The sequence below is a fragment of the Amblyomma mixtum genome, chromosome 1, assembly GCF_055824585.1.
Source record: "Amblyomma mixtum isolate Tamu chromosome 1, ASM5582458v1, whole genome shotgun sequence".
In the NCBI taxonomy this organism is placed as follows: Eukaryota; Metazoa; Arthropoda; class Arachnida; order Ixodida; family Ixodidae; genus Amblyomma; species Amblyomma mixtum.
In genome coordinates, this window is record NC_143012.1 from 277,907,592 (window position 1) to 277,925,182 (window position 17,591).

The 17,591-nt window shown below is 49.1% G+C and overlaps 1 protein-coding gene across 2 annotated transcripts in view; it reads left to right on the top strand.

The window, feature by feature from the left end:
- The first annotated feature begins 399 nt into the window (after positions 1-399).
- The window catches only part of ZnT35C (solute carrier family 30 member 3), a 58,007-nt gene continuing 40,815 nt past the window's right edge, over positions 400-17,591 (top strand). The window contains exon 1 of one of the 2 annotated variants that reach the window (XM_089566110.1): positions 400-780. The gene's annotated coding sequence lies outside the window, so the exon portion shown is untranslated. Of the gene's footprint in view, positions 781-12,649; positions 12,726-17,591 lie in introns of those variants that run through there. The other variant, XM_089566111.1, reaches the window with a different exon arrangement.

Here is a 17,591-nt window from a genome sequence, read left to right on the forward strand (position 1 = left end):
CTTTCAACGTTAAGCTGACACCAATGACACGTGGCCAAAAGGAAGGAAAACAAAACGAAGCATTACAAAACGCCGCAGCCACTAAGCCATCGCGGCGGCTGATTAACCAAAACTATAGAGCACTCGCTTATGGCGGTAGCTGTCTGGTTGAACGCCCGGAGTGAGTGATTGGAACGACCGTATCGCTCGCGCCAGAAATGCCAGCTCATCTTTTCGTCCGCTCGAAACGCGCGCTTCATTCAAATTCTGTAAGCTACTCCTTGCGAGCATGCTGCTCCGATGCAGGTGAGCGTTGCATGCATCGTCCCTCCTCCCTATTGGTCCTTCGCTTTGCGCAGCTGTGCCGCGGCCCGGTTCCACATGCGTGGCTTCCGTTCTCGCCTTCCGTCATCGCGCTTCGGCCTCCGCCCATCTAGCACCATGTTGCGAGCCCGGCGCGTAAACGCCGTCGGCGGTTCGTGCGCAACGCAGCGCGCCCTCGATGACCCGATGGCGGAGGCAAGGGTCCGGCGATGGCAGCTCGCGTCCGCACACGGCACGGAAGCGCGTGCTCTCAATGCGGCTCGGGTGCAGCGACCTGAGGCCCGTGTGCAGCGCGGCACTTATCTGCTGAGACGGCGGCAGTAGCGAGCACAAGGCATCTCCTCCGGATCGGCCGACATTCCTCGCTGCCTCATCGAAGCAGCCGCCTCGACGGCGTAGACGATCGACGTCTCTCGGCGGAGACCAGACTACAGGCGACGACGCCGGCAACAGCAGCCACCGACCACTAATACTCGGGTGAGAAGTTTCTTTTTTTTTTTTTGTTCCTCGGTGAACCCTGCGGCGCGTTGAAGCGGAAAGAGCGCGTCAGTGGTGTGCGCGCATTGCTGGCGCGCCCGACTGTTTCTGAGCGCGTCGCCAGTGCGCCAGCCAGCTGCCTCCGCAGCCGCTTATCTGGCGCGGGAGCGAGATTCGTTCCGCTGAGCTGCGAAGAAGGGCGAGGGCAGAACCATCGGAGATGGCGGCATTGGCGGCTTTTTCATTATATATCTTCCGTAGAGCGAGCAGGTGCAGACGCCTCCAGAATGAGGCAGAGGCTCTGTCTGATGCACGATGAAGCATATCTAGAAGGATGCTTCGGAGCGGCAACGCGGGTCAAGACAAGGGTACACATGCAGCAAAAAGCGACACCTACAAATGGATTCATTGAAGCCCGCATCGACAGACTGGTATACACTTTTATGTGCGGTTCGATCGCGTTGCCGCACCGAAACGCCGTTGTGGAATTATCGCGAATTGCATGACCTACAGCGCAACCCTGCGAACGATATCTGTCGACTACGTCGACATCGGGCCATACGAAATCCTCCTAGTCGTAATCTTTCTTTGTCACCGCCTTTGTAATGGAGTAAAAAAAAAAATAGCCTAGGCTGGGAGATGGACCGGTCGTTCGCAGCCTGTTATCGCGGCTTCCAGCACGTGGCAACGCCGCGGCTCGTCGATACATCATGATGCGCTGTGTGTGCCGAGTTGCTGTCACGCCTCGCTGACACCAGCTGCGCTGACCTTGCTCTAACTGAGGGCGTCCTCGTGCGTTGTCATCGTTAATGGAGCGGTGGAATGCATGGCGAGGTTTTCTGGGCTGGAAAATGTTTATTCGCGGTTTGTGCATGTTTCCTCCTCGTTCTCTCGAATATAGCAGGGTGTCTGCAGCCCGCCTCATGGTGGACCGTGTTCACCAGCCGCATTTCAATAGAGACGAAATGTTAACACGCCTGTTTACTTGAAATTTCGATGTCCGTTGAAGAACCCCAGTCAAGTGAAATTAAGGAAACAAGGTTGACCGATTGTCAAGGGCGGTCGAATGTGTATAATAAGTTGCTAACATGTGAAAACGATTCGCATTTCTTCATGCCCATACTCTAACTGATGACGATAGCCAAGCTCTTGTTCTTTAACAGACTCTCACCAAGCTCACTGAGAAGTGCGGGCTCTAGCTGATTCATTATAAGTGCATTTAACAGCACAACGGCGACTAATGCAAAAACATAGCGCATGTGTTGTTACCTCTTTTGTCTCTGCACTGCTATGTTCAGCATTATAGTTGCAAGGAAACCGTTGTTTCCACGTGGAAAAAGAAATTGGCGCCGGCCTCCGTTTAGTTTCCGTCAGCAGCAGCTTCATCAGCGCTTCCATACTTTCCTTCATAGTCATGCGCACAGATATCGCTGTTGTTGAACGGTTGTTCTGTTACAAAGAATTATTGCAAGGGCGGCGTCACCAAAGATGCGTGATCTGCTTAGCTCTCATACTCCGTTTGCGCAGCCCGAAGCTAGCAAACAGGCACAAGGTCCTAGAGTGGAATTGTAATCTTCTGTCGTGGAGATAAGCGGAGATAAGCGCCCTTGCTTATAAGGGCGGCCGCAGAGGTTGTCGTGAGTCTGATTAGATGAGGAAGACGGTGCCTATACTTTTAGTTATTCCTGTCGGATCTAATCTGATAAAGACCGTGCCTTACTGATCCGCAGAAAATTAGCCACGGAAAATTCCCAAACTTGTCAGCTATTTACAACAATAGCTGTTATATCCACGTTTCCGACTACGCGTCGTTGATGTCGGCTCAACATGGGGTGCAAGGAAGAAAGGGGCAATTAGACAAATATTAGAAAAGAGTTCAGAAGTCAGCGGCCCGCGATGTTTCTGGCAATTATAGTAACACATTAGTGTGTCTAGCGTCAAACAGGAATTCGAATGGGAACCTATTGAAGTGAGAAGGAGAAAGCTAAGGCTTAATATTTTTATTTTATGTTGCAATAAAATTGCTATTCTTACAGAGTAGATTTTCCATCCGCACTACAGATCCGAGCGGGTTGATCATAACCATAAAGTGCGCGAATTCAGATCAAGAACCGATTTGTTTATAAGATAGCGTTCTTTCCTATTCGAGAATGGAATGCTTTATCTTCTTTTTTTGTTAATGTTATTGAAAATGAAGTGTTTTTGCAACTTCATTGAGATTGCCCTTGCAATTTTTCCTTGTTTTGTATAACCTACCCCCCCCCCCCCCCACATGTGGCGCTGCGGGTAAATAAATAAATAAATAAATAGAAAACAAGTGCAACGGGCCACGCTGATTGGTTCGAACACAGCGACGTTGTGCGCGACGCACGAGTACGTTACATCCCTACCTCCACCCTCGTGCTCCTTGTCTGGTAACATCACCCGGCTACACTAACGTGGGTGTTACGGCGTAAACAAAACAAACATCCCCCATCCGCACCCACAGTTAGTAAAGCCTTTGTCTGGAGGTATCATTTCGCACCATCACTACTGTCGCTGGAATTCCCATTACGGCCGACGAATAGACCGACTTCACCAGCAGTTGCGCCACGCCACCGCGATGCACCCTGGGAGTTGTGACGTTGGCGCGGTGTGTGGCGTACGCGCCAGAAGCAGTGCTCCTTACTTCTCCACGCGGTGTTTCTCTGCACGAATGCTGGGTTTGTGGGACGAGTGGATTCACGCGAGGGGTATCATGTGTACCGACAGCTGCGCGAAGCAAAGGGCCCTGCATATTTCGTATTTTTTAAAAGAAGAAAAATACCTCAAAGTAGACCACAGAGGCTGGCTATATGCGAGGCAGCTTTAGAGCTCTTGTTCGGCATATTTAGCTGACATTTCCCTGTTTCTAAGCGTACGTCGGGAAGTTGTGAATTTTTGAAGTATGAGGCTCTGGAAAGTCTCTTACGCTCCATTCAGCTATGAGGGAGGCCCTTAAGCTGCCAACAAAAGGAGGCGGTCGGATTCACTCTTGTGCTGCCATTGCTACTGATCTCTGTCCCGCCTTGGCCACATGAACACATGTGGCGCGGTGGCGCATTCTCTTGACCGCCCCCTACCGTGTGAGTCAGAAATAGCTGCTACTGCTACGCTTTAGTCCTTCTCTGGCTAACTGCGTTGCCACCATCGTGAGTCCCTAAAAGAGCAGCCATTGATTCCTTAGAGACATCAATTGCGAAGGGGCACCGGTAACAGTTAGTCTTCCTGCGTACTAATCGTTTGCCGTTAGTCTTACTCCTTTTCAGCTTCGATTACGGGACTACACTCTTTTTGCCGCAATATTTATGGAGGAATCCCTCCCACCTGAAGTACAACGCACCCAAACATTCCTAGGCAAGACGCAATTTTCAAGCCAAGTTAGTATTATAGCACGAGGTGAAACCATCAATTTCAGGAAACCTAGAAGGGCAAGCTAGCCGAGAAGTAAAAAAAAGTGCGTGACTGCTGACACTTTCTGTTGGCTGTGGATCACTGGCGATCGCATTCTCTATCCTTTTTCATTTTGCTTTTGTGCCCCGCCGCGGTGGCTCAGTGGTTACGGCGCTCGGCTGCTGACCCGAAATACGCGGGTTCGATCTCGGCCGCGGCAGCCAAATTACGATGAAGGCGAAATTCTAGAGGCCCGCGTGCTGTGCGATGTTAGTGCACGTCAAAGAACCCCAGGTGGTCGAAATTTCCGGAGCCCTTCACTACGGCGTCTCTCATAGCCTGAGTTGCTTTAGGACGTTTAACCCCAATAAACTAAACCAAACCATTTTCCTTTTGTCTTATTTGCTAAGTCGACTTTTTTTATTTCACGACTGGACACTTATAACCTGCGATACACAAGTGGCGCAGGTTGAGGCCACGCTTTTGTTGGCCTTAAACTGCAGTCTTCTTTCGTATGTAGTACATCCTAACAAGCCCCTCATCTCCTTGCCCTTGTCTGCTCGAAGTGCAATGTTCGGCTGTCAAGCAAGAGCGTTATGAATATCTCTTGCGTGCAGTCCTTGTTTCCATTGCGGCCAGAGGAACGCAGGACGAGGAAACCGCGAAAACAAAACATAAATCGCTGACAAAAATGTAAGCGTTGCTTTGGGAGGTCAGCACGAGTGCGTGCTTGAAACGTTACGGATCAAAGGCAAAGGAACCCTGAAAGGGTCGGTAAAGGGCTCGTCCCCTGGAGTTCTGCATTTTTAAAGGAAGGCGTTCTTTTCTATCCTAACTATTTAGTTTTTCGTTTCAGCTGAATAGCAACAACCTTGAAAGGTTGAATGGGGAAAGTGAATTCCAGGCCAAAGAGCCATTTTCTGACGATGTCGGGACACTCACATCTGTTCTTTCCGTTAACAGGAGGGAATACAACATGTTGCTTCCTCCCTGCTATTTCCGGGTGCTTAAAAAAAAGAAAACACAAATAGAGAGGGACGTCAAAAAGAGCTCTCTTTTTACTGGCCTGCCATTTGTCTGTCTCGTCTACTAGTACGATCGTCTGATAGGCCACCCGCCCGCTGTGGATACCGGTACTCGCCTACGGGGCAGAAACGTGGAGGCTAACGAAAGGTGTTCAGCTTAAGTTGAGGACAACGCAGCGAGCTATTGAAAGAAAAATGATCGGTGTAACGTTAAGAGACCGCAAGCGGGCAGAGTGGGTGAGGGAACAAACGCGGATTAATGACATCCTAGTCGAAATCAAAAGGAAAAAATGGGCTTGGGCAGGGTATGTAATGCGTAGGCAAGATTACCGCTGGTCCTTAAAGGAAGCTGCATATGTTTTAGAAATCAACGAGCTTAAGAGGGTCGAATGCGTGAAACTTGCAGGTAAAGCATGGGAAGTCTTTTTGGGCTAGCACTTGAAATAGTGAAGTAATCGCCGGTTAAACTCCGGACGCCCTTCAAGCTTTTCCGCAGCGCACAACGCGAAGTGTGGGGCGCATGATCACGTCATCGAAGGTATCGGTACGCTTCCAACGCAGAAACGCCTGCTTTGAAGGAAAAAAAAACCCAACGCCACTGAAGGCAAACCCCGCCGATAGTTGTTTGGCAGCGTCTAACGAGTCAGGTCAGGGTCTGGCGGACGACAGCGGTAATTTCAATTCATACCTTCCGTGACGTCACGCTGAATTTCTCTGCACTCCTCCGGTGCATTGAGGAGAAGAGCAAAATTCGACCGTCGATTACGTCACCATTTTAAGTGCTAGTACAAAAATACTTGGCATGCTTTACCTACACCATATATAGATTTGAATCCTTGAATGTCGCGAAATTCTCAAAAAAGTGCTGCAGTTGCCCTTTAAGAGTAACGGAATGTACCCCAAGCGGCAAGCGTCGCAGGGAGCGACAGAAAGTTAGTTGGGGGAATGAGATTAAGAAGTTAGGGTGGCCACAGCTGACAAAGGTTAGGGTTAATTGGAGAGACATAGGAGCGTCCTTTGCCCTGCTGTGGGCGTAGTGAGGCTGATGATGATGATGAACGAAGAAATGCAAGAAACTCGCTTTTATCCGACATTTTCATTGTCTGGCCGTTGCAGGGTTAAAGAGCCGGCCACACTCTTTTAACGCATCAGGGTTAAGGAGCCCATGTCTCAAAAAAAAAAAAAATCCGCGTCGTTGTCTGTGAGCGAAATAAGAGCAACCTAGGTGGGCCACCTAGGTCACATGACCTTGTGACGTCATCATAATTTCTTCCCTCCAGCAATGACATGGCGCAGCTTGCATAAGCTGTTCGTAAATATTAAGGGCTCAACATCTAAGATAGCAATAGAAGAGAATCTAAGGGAGACAGTGCCTCTGTGTTGGCTGTCCCCAATTATATTTAAGATCATCATCGATGCCGCCATTGGTATGAGGACAGCTTAGATGATGTAAATAGCTTGGAAACAAATTTTGCGCAACCGGAAGGGTGGAGCGAAAGGAACAAAGGAGCGTTTCTTTATTTGGAGTCATATGTTTGGAAGTGACAACGACGCACTAAGATTAATTGTATATGTGGACAAAAGATTATCCCTGAAAGGAAAATGAAAAAAAAAAGTTCTGAAATACTTAATCTGCTTTTGAATTTCGGCCGTGAATGTGAAATCTGAAAACGCTTTAATAAAATGGCAGTACGTCCCAGTAAACAGTTAACTAATTGTGATATTTACCACTGATCTGTAAGGGTGGGCTGTCAGTTAAGGTGCTTCTGCAAAAAGTAGCCTGATGCTTGCACTTTACTTTGAGGTTGTGAAAAGCGTTTTTTTTTTTTTTTTGCATGAAGGCTGGCGTATACTGGTGCGTCCACCTTTAGTTTTGCGAAGTGCATGTTTTTACTCGTTTTTCTGCAGAATTAGGACCCGGCACACTTTTGCACTGAATGCTCAGCTGTCGTGTTTAACGTGGCCAGAACACTTGGACTGTGCCGTTTGAAGCAACGCCGGTTTGCTTTCTAATTTATCCGCGGGGATTCTTGTACCGTTGGGGTGAAATGTCTCTAAAGAACGCGAGCAAAAATTTAAGCACAGTCTCTTCACTCGCCTTTTAAAATGTGTGCTACTTAAATTGGACGCTTGTTGGCACACATAGCACTAACACGCCTGATCACTCGTGAATCGCACATCCTGGTGACTTGTCTCGATAAAAGACATCCCCTCCCCCCCCATCCCCCCACACCACCCCACCCCCTACCTTTCTGGCTGATTTGTGGACACGGAAAAATAGCACACGAGAAAACAGCATGCATCAGAACAGCACAGAGGGAAAACGGGAAAAACGGTCCGACGACAGAAGAGCACAGGGAAAATACTGCGCAGCACAGTACTTTGCAGCGTTGCAGGAGGGTTGTGAACTCTATCCCTGTCATAAACCTCAAGGGTAAAGCACAATCCAAACGGCAATGGATTGTAAGGTGAAGTTAGGTTAGTGACGAAGTGCTTGGGAAAACACTTTTTCTGTCTGTCCAAGGAGGCACTGGTCTGTCATGTACACGTTTTTCTTCAAATAACGTTTAATTCTTAAAACACTTTCTGGAACTGGTTGTATAAAGTACGGAAGTGTACCATCACATTCAGATATCATCTAGCGGCTATAGCCGTACGGTTAACGAGTTTCGCATAAGATTTCATTGTAATTGAACTGCCGTCTCAATGAAGATCAGTTCGCCGCCGCGGCGGCTCAGTGGTTATGGTGCTCGGCTGCTGACCCGAAAGACGCGGGTTCGATCCCGGCCGCGGCGGCAGAATTTCTTTGGAGGAGAAATTCTAGAGGCCCGTGTACTGTGCGATGTCAGTGCACGTTAAAGAACCCCAGGTGGTCGAAATTTCCGGAGCCCTTCACTACGGCGTCTCTCATAGCCTTAGTCGCTTTGGGACGTTGAACCCCATAAACCAAACCAAACCAAACCAATGAAGATCAGTTCATCAAAGTTCACCCGGCGAGGTCGGTCAGAGACTGCAATCAAAAGCGAAAAAATAAAATCAAGTGGATGTCCAGGCCAATTTAATTTCTGAGTTGTCTAGAATCTGCTTGCACAGTGCAGAAAATCTAGGCCATTAAAGCCAAACAAGCGAGGACGGCATAACCACTAGTTCTGCCTTAAGCACTCTTCAAGGAACGCTGCACCGTACTGTACTGCGCGATATTGTCGTAGCGCTGTTTTTCCTGTCCCCTTCTGTCGTCTTGCTGATTTCCTGTGTGCTGTTCTTTCATGGCGCCACACGGCTTGGCTCAGCGCGTTGACATTTTATGCGAAGCATATTACTAGAGGTACACTACAGCCCTTCGCCGTGGTTACGCGCCGTGCACACCACGTGGTACAGTGACGTCACACCACGTGACATACCACGTGACACATGACGTCACGACAGAGGAAGACGGAGGTACACTACAGCCCTTCGCCGTGGTTACGCGCCGTGCACACCACGTGGCACAGTGACGTCACACCACGTGACATACCACGTGACACATGACGTCACGACAGAGGAAGATGGGGGTCGCTCGCTTGCGTCGGTACCAAGGCCACGACGATTTTAAGTGACAGCAAAACTGCAGTAAGAAACTTCGCGAAAGGAAGAATCTCGGAAGAGGCCAAACACGTCCTCGAGGCGAGGCCGATAGAACGTAACATAGAGATAATATGGATCCCAGCGCATGAGTCTATTGCAGGAAATGAGGCTGCACACGAGCTTGCCCGAGCTCTCTATCACCGGGCGGCCGCAGAGCAGCCCTCCCTCATAGACATGAAAGATAGCCTAATTTCATACCATGAGATCACGGAACATTATAAGCTGAGCAGGAGGGTCTATCCGCCGCCCGACCGTTCCCTCGCAAAAGAGGAGGCAATTGCGTGGAGAAGATTGCAAGGGGGGAATCATATAAGCCCCTTCTGGGTATACATAACAATCTCCAAAGAGGAGAAAGACCAATATTGCATAACGTGCGGGGAGAGGGGCACTCTCGACCATGTCATATGGGAATGTGCTGGAAGCCCGGGCGCCGAGCAAAAGATAGAAGATAGAGAAGCCTGGGAGACCTTGCTGCGGAGCGAGGACCCCGCTAAGCAGCAACAAGCCATCCGCCTGGCGGCTGAGGCCGTGAAGAGACAATGTGTCTTCACCAGACCTTAGTTTGCGAGGCTCCTAAGTAGGGCTCCCTTAGGCCTGCGTGCCGGGGGGTCCAAAAAGGAGTCTCATTTCGGTGGAAATAAACGTTTTGATGATGATGATGGGGGTCCACCTCGCGCCGTCGCTGTGGTTGCACGCCGTGCAGACCACGTTGTACAGTGACGTTACACCACGTGACATACCACGTGACACATGACGTCACGACAGATCGCCGTCACGCGCTGGGAGAGGGAGAACGATGCCATCGCACAGACACCGGAATGTCCTCGAGCGGCATTCCCGCGCATTTCGAACGCGCGTTCACACTCGGTGTAGGTCAAACGCTCGCTCCACCGGGCAGGCGGACGCGGCTTCCGTGGCAATCCAGGCGCCCACCCAACGCGCGTCTCGGGGTTAGTCGGCGTTCCGCTGTAGCCATGCCGTTGTCTTCCCCCACGACGAAGGCTTCTAGTGGTTGTATTAAAATGACCAAGTATTCAACCAAGGAAAGCCATGTATTACCAAGCTTAGCCATCAATATGCTTCGCATCTGACCAGGGTTAACCAAGTTAAGCCTCAGCCATTTTTTTTTGAGCGCAGCTCTTTGGCGCCCGTTTCTGCGTTTCGTGGCGTTGCCGTCGCCGCTGTAACCAGCAGTGGACACCCTTTAAACTGTGAAACCAATGGAGCGGTAGCTTGGAAAGCAGAGGGAAAAAAAAATTGGTGAATTGGTTTCTGAGGACAGAAATTACGAAGTATCTGTCTCTCACAGCCGCGAAACCAATGGCGCGGGAGCTTGGGAAGCAAAGGGTAAAACTGGTAAATAGGTTTTTGAGGGAAGGAAATGGCAGTAGCTGCATGCCTCACACATCTCGGTGGACACCTGAACCAGAGGGAAGGCGCATAACTGCCCTCTTGGAACAGCGGACACCTCAATCGTGCTTTAAGCTACGTGGCGGTAGTGACAGATGAGCGCTGCATGCGTTGGCATTGACAACGTTGTGCCAGAAACGCGGCGCTGAAGCCATAGGCCGTCGGCATTCGTTGTGTTCATTGGCAATGGCGGTGACAACGCTTTACGCTCCGATCATTTTAAGGAAAGGAAGTGCGCATAACTGGCTCCCTGGGTCAGTGGACGCCTGAATCTCGCTTATAGGTACGTGGGGTGATGACAGAGATGTGGGCTGCTTGCGTGAGCGCTGACAACGGTGAGCGAACTCTCGCGACCAACCATAAACTGCCACCTGCCAGAGTGGCAGGTTGGGTGGGGACTTAAATGTCGATATAAAGACAAACAGGGATTTTATTACCACTTATGCTTTAGAACATCCCGTTCCTCTCGCTCGTAACGCCTCCCACAGCTGTGACAACCTCGCGAAATACTTGCACAGACCTCGTTTTTGAGAATCAGGCATTGGTGCAGCAGGTCGAGCATATATCCGTCTATTTCTCCGACCACAATGCTTCCTTCATGACAATCAAGAACTGTTACTGGAGTGTTCCTTGATGAAGGAACATGTGTGAAAAATAAGTTGTCTGTAATTGTGCATACATGTCTTGCTCGAATTCTTCGCCTAAATCTATCGAAAAGCTGTAACAGTTGAAGAGCTGCGCTCAAACTTCGCATTAGGGAGTAACGTAATCGTCGGCAATTTTTTTTCGGTAGGTTACTTTGGAAACTTGTTGCCGCAGTAAGCAATCGTTACAGTAGGGAAGAAACTTTCAGTTCAGCAGCAGAGTTCGATAAATCTGCATAGTTGTCCTGCTTCGGTGCATACCGGTACAGATATCTTCGCTATGAAACGCAGTAAAAACAATGCCGACAGGCAGGGACATATTGTTTCGGGCTGTATGTGCACGCTCTGTACAGGCAGCTTGAAATGCGCTGCTATACAGGAAAGAAACGCACGTATCTTGTATACAGGGATTGAAGCTTGAATAAAAAGGGTTGGCTTGGTTTGTTTTGTGGGGTTTAACGTCCCAAAGCGACTAAGGCTATGAGAGACGCCGTAGTGGAGGGCTCCGGAAATTTCGACCACCTGGGGTTCCTTAACGTGCACTGACATCGCACAGTACACGGGCCTCTAGAAAGGAAAACCTTTATTCTTGTTACCGTGGGCTAGTTGCGCGGCCGGCTATTTCCTCCCGCTGGTCACACATGCCAGAATGGCTCGCATCTGCGGTCAGATTTAGATCGCATCAGCCGTTCTCATCTTTCTCCTCCATCGAAAAGGTACATGGTGATCATGCTGAAAAATAAGTGCTCTGAAAGCGGTCAGTGTCAGTGGGTCAAAAATAATGAGCAGAATTAGCGGATACAATTAACTGGGCAGCATTGGATACAAAGCACGAAAATTGTCTGTTACCCATTCTTACCCGAACCCGTACATTTACGCCCACATCTACCCCGATCTCATAGACCCCACCTGCAAACACTGCGGTACCACTGCCACCCTCGATCATATGCTATGGGACTGCCCGGAGGATCCTCCTCCGGAAGCTCTTATAGAAGCTCCCTCACCAGACGCCTGGGAAGAAGTGCTGCGCAGCTCGGACCCCGCCGTCCAGGCAGGAGCCATCGAGCGCGCCGAAGAGGTCGCCGCCAGCTATCAGCTAACGGCCACCTGGCCCTTCTGCTAAGCGCCCAGGAACCCTTCTTTTCCGACAATAAAGTTTTCTCTCTCCATCATGCTCGTTAAACGCAGCCTCATATGTGGGGGAAGGGAAATTGAGGCATGTCAGCGGCTGACCTACGCATTCGAGAGGGCAGGCAACGTCACTGCTTTCTGCCGCTGGAAGTGGCCTCATGTGGGAGATAAGATACTGCCAGAAGATGCATGTTTCTACAGGTATTGAAGCGCTGGACGAGGCATACGCACCGGATGGGGCGGTTAGTTGTGAGATCTGCGAGCACACTGCCCATACAGATAGCAGCGTTCGGAAGAAGCTTCGCAAACACGGCAAAAAAACACCGTTCGGGGCTTAACAGCGGCAACAGACTGACAGATCCCGTCGAGCTGCGGCGCCAAACTCAGTCAGGGGTCGCGATTTGCTACGAACAGATGCCAGCTGGTTCCATTGTGTTGTTGTTCTTGTCGCAGCTTTCATTGAGTTTATAAAGGAGCCACACGTCCCACCTTCCCTCCCCTCCTTCTCTTTTCGTACCCCAAGGGAGCTGTCCCATCAGGGTCCATTGTGAATCTGACACGCGTATATACGTGTCTGACGTGAACGTTCGACAGCGTAGCGCGAGCGAAGCTGCACGAGTCGCAGTCGACGCTGCCGGTGTCCGGTAGGCACAGAGTGTCGCCGAGGCTCGTCTGGATGACTCCTTCGGCCGTGCTGGTGGTGAGCTGCATTCCGCTACTACGTATACGTTCTTAGAATACCTCGGCCTTCTCGCTTCGGGGTCTACTCCTTAATTGCGCCCCGAGCTGCAACGAAATCTACGTCTGCGTTCCCAACATGCTTCGCCTGTACGGCCAGAGCACGGCGAATTTTCGTCGTAGTAAATACCTAGTTCGACGCAGAGCTGCTGCTGCACCAACAACGAAGCGGCGCTGCAACGCAGTTGTTTTGTCCGTGTGTTCAGTTCTGCGCTCTTATCATGGAGCGCCTACAGTGCCAAACCGACGCCTTTGTGAATTTTGGACGAATTCTTGCGGAACGGCAGTATGCGGCGGCATCTACGAGACAGAGTTCTCGCGCGCTCACGAGCCAACACAGGCCTGGAAGCTGACGGAGCTTGCGCAGGAAATTTGGTAAAAAAACAGTGCCGCCCCTTAAGACACGGACTGAGCAAGATAGGACGGCACAGCGCTGACTTCAACTATAGTTAGTTATTTTATTGCAGAGCGGCACAATATATACAGAAAAAGTAGGTGGGAAAACATGGTGAACAGCAGCTGGGCTTGCAGGTGACAGAAAGATAACAAAATGAAAGACAGGAGATAACAATGCTGTATCTGGAAACAGACTAAAATGGAAGGGCGGGTAAAAGGAAGATAGGCAGTAACAGAGCAACAAATGACAATATGTGATGACAACATGAAAACAAGAATGCAAGTAAGATCGCCAAAAAGGCCATTAAAAGCATAATGAAAATAAAATGCAATAAAAGAGCCAGAAGGCCTTTAAAAGCAGAATGACAATAAAATGCAATAAAAGAGCCAAAAAGGCCGTTAAAAGCAGAAGGACGAACCCTTGCCAAAAGGGCCAGTAAGAGCAAAAAGCTGAAAACAGGAACCCTAAACTTTGAAACTTCGAAATTAGGGTAGGACGACCTATAATTACTTTAACTGAAGGTGGCTCAAATAGCCAAATTCCCGTTTAGTTACAGCTATCAAGGGCGTGCTTACACAATCTTCTCCTAGCTTTAGAATGTGGGCGGCATCTATGATTTACCGTGTGATCTGATGCGCATTTCTCGTGATGACAGAGCATTCATGAAGAAAATGCTCACAGGAGGAACGGGAGGAGCACTTTAGGCAGTGGGCTCCGATGTTTTTCATTACAGTGTTGTAAGCATTGTTGGAATGCTGAATAAGACGCTCATTGAGGCAGCTCCCGGTCTGCCCCATGGAGACCTTGCCCAGCTCAAGACAATTTTACAGACCACACCAACTTCGCAAGAACGAAAGGTGCATGATGTTTAACTAGGTAGGTTGGCCTTCGCAGAGCTGGTGCATTCACTCTTCGACAAAGCTTGGATAGCTTGTCGAGTGCCGAGAACACGACACGGACACCTGCGTTATGCCCGATCCTTTCGAGACTGAGAATAAATATGCAGGTAAGGCACTGCAGCAACCTTGTGTTGGAGGTCTGGAGCAGCACTCCCTTCACTTCCTTGGAGTTTCTTCAAGAGGGAGCCGGCTGCTGAGATTTGCAAGGAGCTTGGGGTAGCCAGCTTTTACCAGCCGCTGAGCTTGCTCTTTGAAGCTTTGGCTCATAGAGTGTACACAGGACTTCATTAGGGGATTTGTGAAGCATAGGCTCGCGTTGCCTCTTTTAACGATCTTAGAGTGAGCCGAACTGTGAGGCGACAAGGACTTGCCCCCCTTGGCTCGTACCACCAACACAGGTGGTCTTTTGCCTTCGATAGCCTTAGCAGAAAACCACCTGTATATCTTTTGGCTGTCTTACTTGCATTTTTGCTTTCATGTTGTCGTCGCATATTGCCATTTGTTACTCTGTTACTACCTATCTTCCTTTTACCCGCCCTTCCATTTTAGTCTGTTCCCAGGTACAGCATTGTTATCTCCTGTCTCTTTCACCTTTGTTATCTTTCTGTCGCATGCAAGCCCAGCAGCTGTTTCTCATGTTTTCCCGCCCACTTTTCCTATATATATTGCGTCGCTGCGCTCTAAAAGAACTCGTTTAAGTCAGCGCTGTGTCGTCCTATCTTGCTCAGTCCGTGTCTTCACGGTGCGCTGTTTTTTCCAAATATGGACTACCAACTAGACTTTTCGACCTCCCTTGCAAGTTGCACAGCAACATTTTCCTGACGTCAGTTATACTCTCTGCAATTGGTAAAAAAAATAAAAAACTGGAGTACTTTGCCTATTTGTCATGGTATATTCATGTGCGTCGTCATCTTGTCGCAACACTGTACTAGATTCCGCCAGTTTCGAGCGATCCAGCCAGAAGCTCTAATCCGCGGCTTCGGTGAGTTTCCTTCTAGTGGCCCCTCTTTGCTCTGGAGGCCAGCATAACACATGCATTCCCAACACGTCAGTCCTGTGTTTTGTGTGCCTTCTGTGTCCCCGTTTCTTGCACCATACCAGTTTTTATTTCATTCCCAACACGAAGGGGGCTAGCAGATACAAAAAGAAACAACAAATAAGTCCAGCTTTGTGCACTATTTCCTCCCGTGTGTCGTAAATATGTGCTTCGCGTTGTCCCTGGGATGCAAAAAACAGCTACTTCAAATGATACTTTCATTCCATTGTTACCCTTGGCTGTCCTCTCATATTAAGTCGCACACGTTCCGATTCGCACTGTCCTTGTTCCGGTTAAGCGTGGCGCCGCTAGAGGCCACACCGTATCATTCCTCGGAGGTGTTTGAAAAGGCGTTGGTGCCTTCAAATTCTCGGCTGAACATGTCAGCGGAGTACATATTTCAAATCAGATCAGTTATTTGCCACTTAGAAATTTCAGATGGAGAAAAGCTGCTAGAAAAAACTGCCCTTGAACAGTTTGCCTGGCCCGCAGTACCGGTCGCAACATGCGAAATATTTATTATAAAAAGAGTGGGAATCATCTCTACCTAAATAAAAAAAAATGTCAATACCTCCAACTCCGTCCTTTCATTCTTAAGGGAGATCAATTTACTTTTGAACTCTGGCAAAACAGGCATCCAGGACAAATACGCGCAGAAAGAATAAACGCAAAAGTTGATAGGTTGACCTATAGAACTGGGCAAATTGCTTTCCCATATTTCATGACTATTGCGCAGCGAACGGGACAAGAAGAACACAGAAGAAGGACACAGGCAGGAACACAACACAGAGCTGTGTTGTGTCCCTGCCTGTGTCCTTCTTCTGTGTTCTTCTTGTCCCGTTCATTGCGCTGTAGCCATGAAATATCGAAACCAACTTGCCCAAAAACTTACCTTGTTAATGTTCTAGCTTATGAATGATTGCTCAAATATATACCGCGATTGTATCCACAACAATCACGACGGTAACTGGAGCGCCGCCATATTGGACATGCAGCGCCACCTACACTCTGGTCTGATCAAGTGCGCGATGATGGCTTGTGCGGTCGGCAGGGTTGCCAGATTGGGCTATTAATAGCCAAATTGGGCTACTTGTTGTCCGAGTTGGCGTCAGAAATTTCGTTTTGGCTATGTGGCTACTTTTGGGCTACATCTTTTTCATGAGTGAAAAAAAAAGTTTAAGTAGTTATAATGTGCTCTGTTACAATTACACAGTGACAGAAATAAAAGGTATGCTGGAATCAAAATGCACGCTATAGATGATTACAGAAATTCAGCGCGTCTGCTACAAAATGACAATTTGTAAACGCTGTGTTCGAGAAAACTTGTATTTCAGGCGGTCAAGGATCATGGCCTTTCGATTTCTTTTATAAAGAGTTGACACAACGTGAAAGTGGCCCCGCGGAAACACTTCATGGCCTATAGATTCCACTTAATCCGCAAACTTCCGCCACCCGCGCGCGCGCCATTGAATATAGACTGTTGCCGTCTGCACATGTTGAGCGTTCTCCCATTGACGGTGCACCTCGGGTGGCCATGACAACCATGGTCCCAGAATAGAGAGAAAACATTAAGAGAACTTAAGTCTCCCTACGTGGTGCGAATGCGTAAGCATTAAATGCTACTATTTCGCTTCTGTTGCCTGGTTTCGTGATCCTCACGTGTTAACCGTTAACCATAGACGTGGCCTAGTGGTTTGGGCGTTCGCTTCGGCTGGGGTAGGTGGCTGTTTGGAAACCCATCGCCAGGCATGTTCTTTTCTTGTATTGTTCATTCTGGTTTTGCGGACACATTCTGCTCAAGATTCGCGCATGAGGCAAGTAATGCTTACGCATTAATAAGGTCTTTTTCAGTTTCTTCCTATTGTCGTGCTGGACACAGCAAGCGTGCCACTCGCAAGAGCCTACGCTTTTTCTGCAGCCTCAAGCGGCACACGTGCAGCCCCCGATATTCATTGCAAGCGACGCGAGAGCGCCGTGCCCGTTGCGTAATCTTCGTGCACTCATGCGGAGCCGTGGAGCCATCCTTCGGCGCGGCGCGGAACGCACTGTAACTAACGAAGGCGCCGGAAGTTAGTGGCATGACATGGCATTAGATCCGTCGCTACGAGAACTTTCAGAATGGGCAAGTGGGCGATGTACATCCGGAACTACAAAAAGAAATGGAAAAAGGAGCCGGAATTCAAGGGTAATTGTTTTTCTCATTATTGTGAAGGTGCTGTTAGACTGAAGATAAAATCGACATAGATTATCATCTAATGGCATATATCCTTGATTTATTCTCAGCTCATGCATACCGTAGAATGTAGCTTCAAGAAGGCGCCTGCTCGATGCTTTGAGGTGACGCTCTCAGTGAGAACCTTCCTCTTAAAGCATGCAATTGAAAGTGAGGCTGCGTAAGTGTACAGTAAGGTATTTTCACTGTCGACGTGTCTAATCTGCGTGCGAACATTTAAAAGGTGAAATATTCCTAAACTAGAGCTGCGATTGCGTTTTTTA